Source organism: Panthera pardus, unplaced genomic scaffold (assembly GCF_024362965.1).
Source record: "Panthera pardus isolate Hobbes unplaced genomic scaffold, ASM2436296v1 HiC_scaffold_8, whole genome shotgun sequence".
Lineage (NCBI taxonomy): Eukaryota > Metazoa > Chordata > Mammalia > Carnivora > Felidae > Panthera > Panthera pardus.
In genome coordinates this window covers 42,267,142-42,281,022 of record NW_026527013.1, presented here as the reverse complement: position 1 = coordinate 42,281,022, position 13,881 = coordinate 42,267,142, and the positions used below count along the sequence as shown (strand labels likewise).

Sequence of the window (13,881 nt, the reverse complement as noted above, 5' to 3'; positions counted from 1 at the left end):
TCAGTACATGCCTAACAAACCAGTTGGAGTCAAGGTCCCCAGGTCTTTTTCTCTACAACTCCTAGAAAAGATGTATCCTCCTTCCACTGAAAATGCCCAGCTGCTCCCAGGTAAGCCTGGAAAGATAGGCATACTGGCTCCAGAAAGGCAGACTCTGTCTGACAATGAAGTCAGCACAGACAGCAGAGCTAGGAGACTGGAAAGATGAATCCCAAATACCATCATTTGAGTCCAAGAGTGAAGTGCTTTCTAAAGAAAGAACTGGTGTTGCTTGAGTTACCTAATTCACTTTTTGTGTAAGCTGCTTAGAGATGTCACGTGTAGAATAGGCACAGATACAAGGTACTTTTTTTTTAGTGATCAAAAAATAATAAACTCTGATATGTTTATATCAGAATTTTAAAGACATGTGCTACTTGACAGGAAAATGTTGATATGTGAGGAGGGAAGAGGAAGAAGAGTCCGTAGGTCTGAATGGAATGCAGAGTGACCAGGCACACTGAAAGGAGAGGGTGGTGGGCTATGATGGGAGGAGCATTTCAAAAGGGAAGTGAGCAGACATGGAAGACAAGCTTTTCATGTACTTGACCACTATGTCTGAGGCTAGGAATGATTTAGCAAAATGGGAGATCTACAGTTTCATGTAGGACTGAAGCTAAAATATCCCAGCAAAAATATATCCCCATTGATATTATCTCTGTCATGAGCCAGAGGGTTTGATATGTTAATATTTATTTCATATTTTTGACTTATTAACAAATTCTCTACCATAGATACCAGCTCAGAACTTTGCAGCTACTACTGAGCCACTTATGGCCCCAGTCTCTAAAGATGAACCTGTGGGTCCTGAGGTGGCCAAACCCTGGAATAAGTCATTATCATCTATGAAAAGCTATGAACAGCAACGGTGGGAATCTTAACAGTCATGTGTGTTTTGTTCAAGTCATTTTATCTCCCTGCTACTGTCTCCTCATCTGCAAAAGGGAATAGAATATGGAGATAATATAGAGATTTATACTGGAATATTACACTCAATTTAAAATAATACATGAAAACTGTCTATTTAGCACCATACTATGGAAGGTACTAATTAAATTATAGCTGCTTTATTTTCTATAAACAAATTTTACATTTGTTTGTTGATCACATTTGCATTTGTCTGTAAAGGCACATATTTAAGACTGAAATTATTTTCCCCAAACAGAATGTATCTATCAAAGTATCTTATAAAAGGAAAAGCTTTGACTTTTCAGAAAGCTGTATTATTGGCATTGTTGAAATACTGGAGTTAGAGGAGAAAAATGCATGGAATCATGTATATATCTAATTATTCCATCCTCTTAATCAGGTAATTTGTTTATTACAAGGCAATTATTCACACTGGAATTACTAGATGATGCCAGAGAATAAAATTGGGTTTCAACAATAATTTGAGGCTATAGTGTTTTTTATGAGGAAATAATATGCATAAATAAAACAGATTAATAATCTACTTAAATTATTACTTCTTTTACGGTCTGTTTATGTCCCAGTTTCAAAAATATATACGTTAATCATGCTACTCAGCAGTGCAATCATTAAAGGTCAGCATACTTTTCTAAAAGCTGAAAGGGTCTAACGGACTTGGCAAAAAGTATTAGCCTCACCAGAAAGCTAGCATTTAGGAGTCAATGGAAAACCCAAAAAGTGGTGAAAGCAAATATAGAAAGAAGTGCCTATGCATAAAATATTCAGCAAGATAATAAGGTAATATGACACTGGTGAACTGTAAAAAGGGTATTTCAGAGTGCAGATGGGAGAGAAGAACAAAAAATATTTCAACGGCCTTAAGATTTCTGACTTTATTCTGGTATGAATACAGTAAAAATCAATGAAGAACAAAACTGAACAAAGGTATGAAAGAGATACTTGTGTTTTTTTTCTGTTAGTGGAAATGGAGACTAAACGTAAAATCATTGCTTCTTGTTGATCTCTCCTCCTCCTCTTTACTCCAAACCCACATCACAGCCTAGGCTCTCCCTTCTGACGTTCATAATTCACTTGCTAAAACTGAAATAAAACATGCAAACAGAAAAATGCAGAGCAATTTACAATTATTTTTGACACTTATATACATAGACTCACACGGTATGTGTTCTTTCTTTTTGAATTTAATTTACAAAATATAATGGTTTTGAGATTTTTTTTTGCCTATTGTTACATACAATGTAGTTTTCACTGCTGGATGGGTATATACCATACAAATTTTAATATTAAAGTAATACTGTTATAAACTGCCTTGACCAGCCTTTTCCACTCTTCTTTTTTTAATATATCCAGGAGTGGAATTTCTGGGCCAAAGCTTTGTGCACCTTTCCCTTTAAGTTTCCAGACTAGTTGTACCAATTTACCTCACTACTTGCACTGCTTGGCTGTTCCCATGGGTCCATAACTCCCTCAGTATTTAAGATGACCATGTTTATTTGTTTTTTTCTTAATTTTAGCCATTTTTACATTAATGACATCTCATTAGGTTCCTTTTTTTTACTAACATATAATATACATGCAATAAAATATACAGGTATCAAATGTTCAGTTTGATGGGCTTTGATAAGTTTATTCACCCATATAACTACTATCCAGAATTGGGTACTACTCTCCAAAGTGAAATACCCTAAATACATTTCTATCACCCCAAAATCACTCTCTTGCCTTTTCCATTCAATCCCATGCTCCCCCACCTAAAGTATTACTGTTCTAATTTCTATCACAGTAGTCCTCTTCTTGGATTTCAAATAAATGAAATCCTACAGAATATAATCATTTATGTATGGTTTCTTTTGTTCAAAATTGTGTGTTTAACACTGCATCTATAAGATTCATTATGACATGGATTGTATCAGTACTGTCCATTTCCTTTTTATTGTCAAGAAATAGTCCACTGTATGAGTATACTACAAGGTGTTTATTCCATTCTCCCGTGCATGAGCATCTGAGTTGTTTCAAATTAGGGGCTATTTGATGAGGCTGTAAAAAACAATTTTATAAATATTTTTATTGGACATGTGTTTTTATTTATCTTGTGTAAATGCCTAAAATGGAGTTCCTGGGTTGTGGGATAAAATATCTGTTTAACTGTATAAGAAACTGCAAAACATGTATTTGTATAATTTTATATTCCCATCAGCATTTATGAAAGTTAATTGTTCTACATACTTACCAACAAGTATTCTTATTGCTCTTAACTGTTTTCCATTCTAACAGGTGTAAAATGGTTTGTAATTGTGTTTTTTCTTAATTTTTTAAATTGAATTACAGCTGATATATCATTGTGGTTTTCACTAGTATTTCTCTGATGATTAGTATACAGCCTTTTTTTTGTGCTTATTGGTCATCTTTGAAAAACATTTATTATTTATTTAATACATTAACAACTTTGTCTCCCTCACTACCTATAACTGGGATTTCATCTTATTTCGATACTGAATAATGAAACAATGACAAAACTAATCATAATAAGCTACTTCAAAAAGAGAAGCTAACACAACTCATTTTCTTTTAACAGGCACAATATAAACATATGCCCTCTAGAATGTACAATGCTTTAGTCACTAAGAAATTCAAGGGGTTATTGAAGCATGCAGGCAAGACCAGGGTGTGGTAAAAGAGCAGCTGAGATGCTGTGCAACCGTTTAAGAGTTTTCGACACTGCATCTTTCTGCCACTAGGTGAATCCTGACATGGGAAAGATTTTAGTTACTGCCGAAGGGAGACACAGTAACTGCTAAGTTGACTTAGGGGCTGCACACAGGAATCAATAGCCAGAAAAGTACTAAACATGGCTGACTTTATCCTCTGTGTCCATTTGGCACAGCAAGTGGCAGAGTCTCTACAATGGTGATGCAGCCCCTGGAAGTGGCTTTCAACACTTTGTCCATGAGGGCTTTGATTCCTTGGGCAAAAGCTTCCCATTCGAATACACCCAGAGGTCCACTGCACACAATCTGCTTAGCCCCAGCAACTGCCTCTCAGGACCACCTTCCAAGCCCATTCAGCCAGCAAGTATGCCAGAGGTCACCGTGCTTGGCTAGTCCTAGCATTCTCATCAAACTTGTCAGCAGTGACAAAGCCAACATGCAAGGTAATCTTCACACTGTTCTTCCCAGCTTTGGACATCAGGTCTTTGATGATCTTGGCTCCCTCATCATCAAAGTAGAAACGTGCCATTGTCCATGTCGTTGAGCACCTTAAGGAAGGTAAAAGCCATTCCAACACCAATAAACATCTCCTTGACTTTGTTCACCATATTATTGATCCATTGGGTCTTGTCTGTAACTTTAGGTCCACCCAGGATGGCAGGGAAGGGTTGCTGGGCTCTCCAAGGCCTTGGTAAAGTAGTTCAGTTTCTTCTTCATCAAGAAATTTCCAGCATTCTGTGGCAGACTAAATCCCACCATTCAACTGTGGGCTTGGTGACCAGTGCCAAAAGCATCATTGACATAGACATCCCCTAGCTTGGAAAGTGAAACTCAGAAGGCTTCTATTTTGGCTGGCTCAGCTTTAGCCTTGTTCCCAGAAATATCTTTTGCCTTCCCTTATTCCTTCACATGAAAGGGAAGGTTCTGCAGCAAGATGACAGACCCAGAAGAAGGATCAGCACAAGCTTTCTCCATTTCCAGGCTCATACAGTCCTTCAAGAACAAAATCTCAGCTCAGCAGAGATTTGAATTCTATAGCAACTGGCTCCAAAGAGTATTTGTCAGGCATGGACAAACCATCAGACCAGCCCAGATGGCTCATAAGAACAAGTGACTTGGCTCCATTGTCCAAGCAGAATTTGATGCTTGAGATGGCACCCTTGATTCTCTGGTTGTTTGTTATCTGATTGTTCTTCACAGGTACGTTGAAGTCCATTCTCATGATGACCCACTTCCCCTCCATGTCCAGCTTGTCCAGAGTCTGCTTGTTAGAAAGCAACATCTTGGCAATACAACAGCAGCAAGGTTGAGAGCTTAAACAACACTGTCATTCTTATATCATCTTTTGCAAAGTGTTTTTTCAAAAGTTTTACCCTTTTTATTGGATTATTTGTCTTCATAAGATTGATTTGTGGAATTCTTTATATATTTTAGATAAAAGCCATTTGTCAGATTTATGCATATAAATATTTGTAGTGTGTGGCTTCTATATTCATTTTCTTAATGATTTCTTTTGATAGAAGTTTTCTCTTTAATATTGATATAGCTCAAATTATCAATTTTTATAATGACTGGTGGGTTTTTTTGTTTAATAAATCTTTGCCTACTCAAGGTGACAAAGACAATTTCCTATCTTTTCCTCTAGAAGATTTATGGTGGTAGATTTTATATTTAAGCCTTTGATACATCTTGAATTAGTTTAACGTTGGTGTGTGGAGTGTCATATAGAATTGATCCAGCACTATCTGTTTAAAGAGACTTCTTTTGAATGGTTTTAAGTTAGCACCTTGGCTGAAAATAAGTTGACTATATAATTTATATCTGTATCTACATCTATATTTAGACTCTGTTTGGTTCTACTGATTTGTCATTCCTTATACCCGTAATATAGTCTTAATGTAGCTTTACTGCAGTTTTAAAAGAATTATGAATTTAAAAGAATGTTTTTCCATTTTGTTCATTTTAAAACTCCCTTTGTTAATTCCACTTTAATTTTAGAACAATTCATAAGTTTCCCTCAAAAAAACCTTCTGAGATTTTGACTAGGATTGAATGAATCTGTAGACCTCTGATTGCTTTTAAGATTTATTATTTATCTTTTGTTTTCAATAATTTTACTATAACATACCTCAGTATATTTATTTTGATTCTACGAGTTTTACAGAACTTCTCAAATCTCAGCCTTGAATTCTCTAATTAGTTTTTAATAATTCTCAGTCACAATCTTTGCAATGATTGCTTCTTCCTAATTAACTCTTCTCTAATTCTAAGACTTCAATTGAATATTTGTTAGATGTTTATACCATATTTTAATTGTCTATTACATTCTCCATATTTTTGGAGCTCCTTGCTTCAGTTTGGACATTTTCTCTGATCTATCTTCTAACTCACTTATTCTTTCTTCAGCTACACTAAATCGGATGATTAAACTCAATTACTCAGTTTAATAACCTCTCAACTACAGGAGTCTTTTCTGTTTAAAAAAAAATTTAACATTTATTTATTTTTGAGAGACAGAGAGAGACCGAGTGCAAGTAGGGGAGGGACAGAGAGAGAGGGAGACACAGAATCCAAAGTAGGTTCCAGGTTCTGAGCTCGAACCCATGAACCATGATATCGTGTCCTGAGCTAAAGTTTGACACTTAACCAACTGAGCCACGCAGGTGCCCCTCAACTACTAACATCTTAACTTGTTATTTTAAGTAATAGAATTCCCCATTGTCAAATTTTCCTATTCTCTGTCAAAATATTCCATTTTGTCAATTTCTGAATATATTAACTAACTTAAAAGTTATGTACTATCCCTGTAATATGTGGTTATTCTCTTGATAAATCTTAATTGCCTGCTTTTTCTCTTGTTTTTTAGCCAATTCTTAATTTTTTGTGCCTGATTACTTTTTATTGTTTGCCAACATTATATATCAATAAATAGGAAATTTATATCAATCATTCAAAGATTTAGCTAATGCCATTGCCATCTTTTTTTCAGAGAGGAATTATTTCTGTTATCATCAAGCAGCTGGGTGCATCACCATAATCCAGTTAGGAATTCAGATTATTTTATTTTATTTTATTTTATTTTATTTTATTTTATCTTATTTTATTTATTTTTGAAAGAGAGAGGGAGAGAGAGAAGGCAGGGGAGGGGCAGAGAGAAAGGGAGACAAAGAATCCAAAGCAGGTTCCAGGCTCCAAAAATGTCAGTGCAAAGCCAGATGCCTGACCCAGGTCTTGAACTCATGTGCCATGAGATTATGACCTGAGTTTAACCAACTGAGCCACCCAGGTGCCCCAGGAATTGAGACGATTTTAAACTGGGCTTCAGTTATGAGAACTGGTCTAGTTCCCATTTCCTGTTACATATAAAATGTAACAACTTTAGATATCCACAGAAAACTTGGGTACTTACAAGAACTGTTAACTCCACGTTTTCTCCAGTATGTGAAAGTGTCAATGTTTTGCTCAGTGCCTTATCCTCTCACCAATGATAAATTTTTTACCATTTATCATTATTTTTAATGGAAAAGGTGGTTCCAGACACTGAAATAAAGTTCCTTGGTGTTCCTCCTTTTGGGTTCTTGGTTCTTTCAGTTCTGAATGCATTGGTAGTGTTTTGGGGTCTTAAAATAGATATTTAAAAACATATTTTCCTAAATTACTTAGCTGTTCTCAGCAAAAAGGCTGTTCTTAAATGTCCTAGATAGTCATTGCTAGAAAAATATTTTATCTCTCTTTAAAAGTAGATTTTTACAAGTTACTGAACCAGCTTTAAAAATATATATTAAAATATCATTCTCTCTGATAAATTTAGAATAGGCAAGGTTTTCCTTATTGAGATTCAGTTAATTTACATCTGGAATCTTTAGTTGGGATATGTCAATTTTTAACTGGTAATTATGGACATTGCTTGATGACAAGGCAGGTGTGACCCATAAGTGTAACTTACTGGGAATAAAACAGGATGCTATGATTACTTAATGCCTGGATTTACCCATGAAATATATATGCACAATGTATACCCAAACCAGCATAGCAAAGGCTGAAAAAAATGAGCTGAAATTTAAACCATTACCCATAAAAGATGAGACAGATCTTATAGTCTGAACATAACTGGACTGATTCCCTCCTACGACAAAGCCATCTACATCCCCATGAGGACTACAGTAGCCAGAGAATCTGTAAAACATAACATCAACAGTGACTAGGATAAAACCCAAAATTAACTGATAATTAATTCACTTTTAAGAAAAAAGACAACAGGTATGAAATCCAAGATGACCCAGATTTTGAAATTATCATGACAAGGACTTTACAGTAACTATTATAACTACTACTGTTATAACTTTTATAACAAATACATATAGAATGAATACAGAGATAGAAAATACCAGCATAGACACAAAAAATATAAAAAAAACCAACTAAATGAAGTTTTAAATCTTAAAAGTACAATATCCTAAAATAAAGTTTACTGGATGGGTTCAATAACAGAAGATATATAACAGAGGAAGGTGTCTACAAACTCAAAGATAGATCAATAAAAACTACTCAAACTCAAGAAAACAGAAAAAATAATATTGATTAAAAAATTAAACAAGACTTAGGCACATGTGAAACAATGATAAAATATCTAAAGTGAGTGGCATTGGATTTCCAGAAGAAGAAGATAAAAAGATTAGGGCACAAATAGATTTTTAAAAACAACATTTGGAAATATCCTAAATTTGATGGAAAACATAAACTTATAGCATCTGGAATCTCAGTAAATACTACAGGATAAATTCTAAGAAAATCATGCATAGATACATAGTAAGTAAACTGCAAAATACAAAGGTATTTCAAACAAAACTAAACACATTACACGGAAAAGGGTGATAATTTAAATACTACGGATTTCTCATCAAAAATTACCAAGAACATTTAGTATAATGACATTGGTAAAGTACTGACATGAAAAACAAAAAATAACTTTCAACACAGATTATATATCCAACTAAAATATTTTCAAAAATAAAAGATAAATGAAAGCATCAAGGAAAATATCTCACATCAAGGAAAAATGAAGACAGTCTATTGCCAGTCAATCCAAACTACAAGAAAGAAAATTAGGAAAGTTCTTCAGGATGAAGGAAAATGAAATCGGAGGAAAAACTGAATCTCCAGGAATGAATGAAGAGACTGGGAAAATTGTAAGAGAATGTGTCCTGAAAAAATCCAACTGGCTGATTTTGATAGCTAGATACAAATATCAAAAAGTCTTACGTGAGATGTTTGCCCCTCATGATTGAGATTGGTCAAATGTGTTGTGTCACCGAGATGCTTCCTTTTAGAATAGAACGACTCATTTCTCCAGTTGCCAGGGCTTGTTGGCTACTAAAGTATCACAGGTGAGATGTACTCAAGATATGCCCTCATTCAAGGGAAGCTGCCTCATCCACTATGTGCCTTTCCCACGGGTCACCCACATTCAATGACTGGTCTACATTGGGGTATAAAACCCCATCTGTCTTGTCTCAACTTGGGACAACCCTGACCTTTCAGCCCCTCAGCTCTCCACACAATCAGCTGATAGCCCTTGTTCTAATCACACCACATCTCTCTACATCATCTTATTTCATCACTCCCTTGTAGATGTGTTCCAAAGGGCCCTCCCCAACAAACTCTGTGCATGCAAATCTCTGATTCCAGTCTGTTTCCCAGGTAACTTGTCCTAAAGGAGTTTAACATATACAGAGGCCTTAGAAAGCTGAGTCCTTTGAAAAAACTATGAAGGCTGAGGGGGCGAGGAAAGAACACACATCAGAGGAATTTTCAGCTGACGATAATCATTTACATTGTTTTTCTCAGTATGATTGGCTAAATAAAACACATTCACGGAACTGTGTTGAAAGGCAAATGATAGCGTTGAGACCTGCTTTCTATCTAGACTCCATCAACTCTAAGATACTGTATGGGATCAGTCTACTACCAGTCTAAAATGCCAAAGATTAAAATAAATAGAACACAAGTGGAAAATGAAACAAATGAGGCAATGTTCTCCTAAGCCATAAAGTGTGGAGAGAAGTAGGTGCTGAATTATTGTAAGGAGCCATAGTTATTCACTGGCATTTGCGGCAAACAGACCAAATCTTCTTTTAGAAGCAATGACAAATTTATGCTGAACAAAAAAATCTCGCTTTCTTTAGGTCAAGCACATTAAAACATACACTTCCCCTCTCTCTCTCTCTGACTCTAAAATGCTGAGGATAAAAAGTGTTTTTGGTTGAGCTTTTGCTTATCCTATTTCTACTGTTTGAAAAAAAAAATTCCAGTCATTCTTAATAATCCCTTTCATTACAGAGCTAGGGTTGAGAGTACCCTATTGTATATAGTATCTCATTTATGTTTTTGTTATTGCCCACACAGTATGTGATCATTGTAGAATTAGTGAAAGATATAAAGAAGCAAAAATTGGATAGCATATTAGAGGTAATCCTAAATATCAAGATAAGCATTTCAGGAATCATGCTTTATGTTGCCTTCCTAGTATTTAGTCCTCCTAAAGAACATAATATTTCCCTTTGGGAACTTCCAAATCCTCATTCTCCAAATGCAGTGTAAGTGTGGATATGACTTACCTTACCCTTTACTTAAAAAAAAAAAATAAGGTGCTTATTCAGGCCTAAATAATCAAATCCTAAAACGATTGGTCCAGGGATAGTACATGCATAATGACAGGCCAATGAAGGATGGAGCATTGGAGGCAGCAATAAAAAAGGATTTTTTTTTCCTAGCTGGGGATGTTAATCTGGTAGGAAAAGTTTTTATGTATTGCCATCTTGGCCACCATATGTGGTAGTCCTTCCTGAAACTAAAGCTAACACAAGCAAAAGCAGAATAAAGCTAAAGCCTTAGAGCTCATGACATCTAAGCCTTTGAATTCAGTCATACCTGAATCTCTTTTGAACTTTTTTGTTTGTGTAAGCTAATACAGTCCCTTTTTTCTTAAGCCTACTTGAATTTTGTTTGCATTACTTACAACTGAAAGAGCTCCAATAATATATAACTGTTCCTACTGTTGATTATTTTCTTCTGACTGTATTTAAATAGATGTACACAGTTTAACAGATAGCAGGAAAACAACAAAATCAGGAAATATTTCATTTTCTATATATAAAACTATCCAGCCTAGCAGACAATGTAAATATTATTACTCATATTTTACAAAGCAAGGAATAAGGGACAAAATCAGATATTAAACTAGAACCCATGACTTGTTAACATTTGGTAATATAACATGACACTGTGTTTCAACCCTCTCTGTCTTAAAAATTTATTTCCAGGATATTAATAAAAATTACCTACATGTGAGAGTGAAAGAAGAAATTATGAGTTTATAAAAGATGATCAATCCTCAAAATTAGAGACCTAGAAAATAATGATATTGAAAAAAGAACCAGGACCTGCAAGAGTGTGGATACAGTTTGAAAACATCCATTTCTTCATTCAACATATGTGTGTCTCCTACCTTCTTCATGCCAGGGCTTGTGTCCGAACATGGGGGACACACTGTGATCAGATCCTAATTGGCCCCTGCCCTCACAGTGTTAGAGAAAGAGAACATATCCAGGGTGTACACAAGTGATAAGAAAATTCCAATTCTGGCATGTACAAAGTAGGGGAGATATTTTGGTGCTGAATGTGTTCATAACAACGCGATTTGATGTAATGAGAGCCAAGGAATGCCCTTGAGTGAAATGATGCTTCAACTGAAATTCTGAGGATGAGGGTGCTTAAAAGGATGGGAAAATGGTCCAAATTGAGGCAACAGAATATATAAAGATCCTGTGAAGGTGGGAGGGTCTGTGAACAATACTTAAGACCACGAGATGCTCTGTGGATCTCATCTAGTTAGAGTAAATGGTACTATGGCTAAAGGTATAGCTGGTTTTGGTATTTTTCAAAACTGAGATTTCTAAGACTAGACAGTATTTGTTTAAAATGGACTTACTTTATTCTCTCCCAACACATAAGCAGACAAAGATTTTTTTCCACACAAATGAGCTTCCTATTGTTAAAAAAAAATAAAACATGGAGAAAGAGGTTGTTGCAGAAGAATATAAATGAGTTAACGTTCTTTTTTCTGCAATATGTAGCCTTTCTCTTGCTTCAATTTAAACTATTTTAAGACAATACCTTTTCTGTGCAAATCTTTCCTAAAATTATACAATTCAGAAGCTTAAGAGATCTTAAAAAATCTTCTAAAATCATCCTTCACTTTTAAGGATGGAGAAACTATACCCCCGCCCCCAGTGTGATTTGTACAAGGGCACCCAGTGAAAACGGCACAGGTGACTAGTTATTTCTCAGAAAACAATTTTTGCCAAACTAAATCCCAATTTCTATATCCAGCCATTATCTTGTCAATCTTTTAATTCTTTCATTGACTCTCCAGTTTTCCCATATCTTTTTTAAGCTGCAGAGCTCAAACTATGTCACATAGTACCTGATGACAGCATGCTGAAATAAAACACAGTATGTTAGATTCCTGCAGAGTTTTTCACATGATATATTTGTGCCTGAATGTTGAGTGCATTTGATAACCCTATCTGAATAACCTTATAAATTTCATACAGATATGGAAAACGCTCAGTCATAATACAACTATAATTGATTTTGTATATCAAGAGGTGTAGATTTTTCAAATAATCTATTTTTAAGAGTCAAAAGAATCCGCAAAGTACCTATGAAAAGAGATCATAGATAAAACAGCAACAAAGAAATGACACTTGTAACCACAGAGTGAAAACCATTGGTAATTACAGTAATTGTTGAAATGTTTCTTTGAAATAAGTTAAATATTTCACAATTGATTGTGTAATAATTAACAGATTTACTGAGAGCCTCAGAATTCACATTGGTTATAAGTTTATTCAACCACTTCCTCAGGCTATTAAATTATTTTCAGAATTAGTTTTAAAGTTTAAGTCTGCCTTGATTTTTGTCTGTCATCTTTCCTTTATTTTCTTTTTTGATAATGGAAGGGATTAAAAATTCCAAGCAATTAGAAATGGAACCATCCTCCATCTATGAAATAATTATGCCCAGAAAAAATACTGCTTTTGAATAAAGTATCACATAAGAGATAAAGTAACATAAAAAGCAAACTATTGCTTCTTCACTATTGTACAATTACTATATTTATTGGAATATAGGCCTAAAATAAAAATTAAAGAATGCATACAAATGTATAATGATGAGCAATCATCCTCCCAATTCCACAATTTATATCATCGTTGTTATTTTTATTCTTTTGTAACTTTGAACAATGTTTTTACAGCTCTATTTTTTTGTGCCATCACCCCTAGTTATTAACATGGCAGCTCGTTGAGGTAAGCCCTCTAATCCATGTTCTCCCCCTACTTTTCACCTTCTACCTTTTCTCAAGGATATGAATATTTTTAAGGTTAAAACTAACATTACATCCTATGTTCATAATCTTACCTGAGCTTTTGTATAGATTTATTAATAAAGCTGAAAAACAATAAGGTGTAAAAACATTATTATGAATGTGTTCAGTTCATTTAAGGATTTTACAGATAAAGAACTTTCTACTTTACTGCTACAATGTTATGATCCCCAACTACCTCTGAGAATAATATTCCTAGGTAAACAGAACTGCTTTTCTTATACTCCTTTACTCCAAACCATGCCATCTATCAGTTTGCTTCATATTTGCTTAAATCATGACTTTTTTACACAAAATTTGATTTTGCCTGGCCATTGTAATTGCCTTTCCTTTTTCTTCCTGACCAAAAAACAAAACAACTACAAGCTTTGCCATAGCTCCAGTTTATCACACAAATATTGATAAAAATATCATATATAAGGTCTTTTCCTGCAAATACACAAATTCCAAAGTGCTCTAATCTGTTCCAATTTAAGATGAGAGTCACTTGGTCAAAAGCTATTAACCCACAACTTCTCAGCTCTCCTAAGTCACATCCATACTTTGTGGATCTCAAGAGCTTTGTTCCTTTGCTTTTCTTTCTTATTTTGCTAGTATATTTCAAGCAAACCCTATGCTGACAAACGGTAAATATTAAGAGTCTTGAATATTTTAAACGTTCTCAATTGACTGATATTTTAGATGATTATAGAATTCTAGATTCGATATAATTTTTTTTTCTCAGAACTTTAAAGGCATTGCTTCATTAACTTTTCT

General features: G+C 34.6%; 1 pseudogene; it reads right to left on the bottom strand.

Annotated features, from left to right (window-relative positions):
- Positions 1–3,811: 3,811 nt before the first annotated feature.
- Positions 3,812–4,959, bottom strand: LOC109254526 (phosphoglycerate kinase 1-like; annotated as a pseudogene).
- Between the last annotated feature and the right edge of the window lie 8,922 nt (positions 4,960–13,881).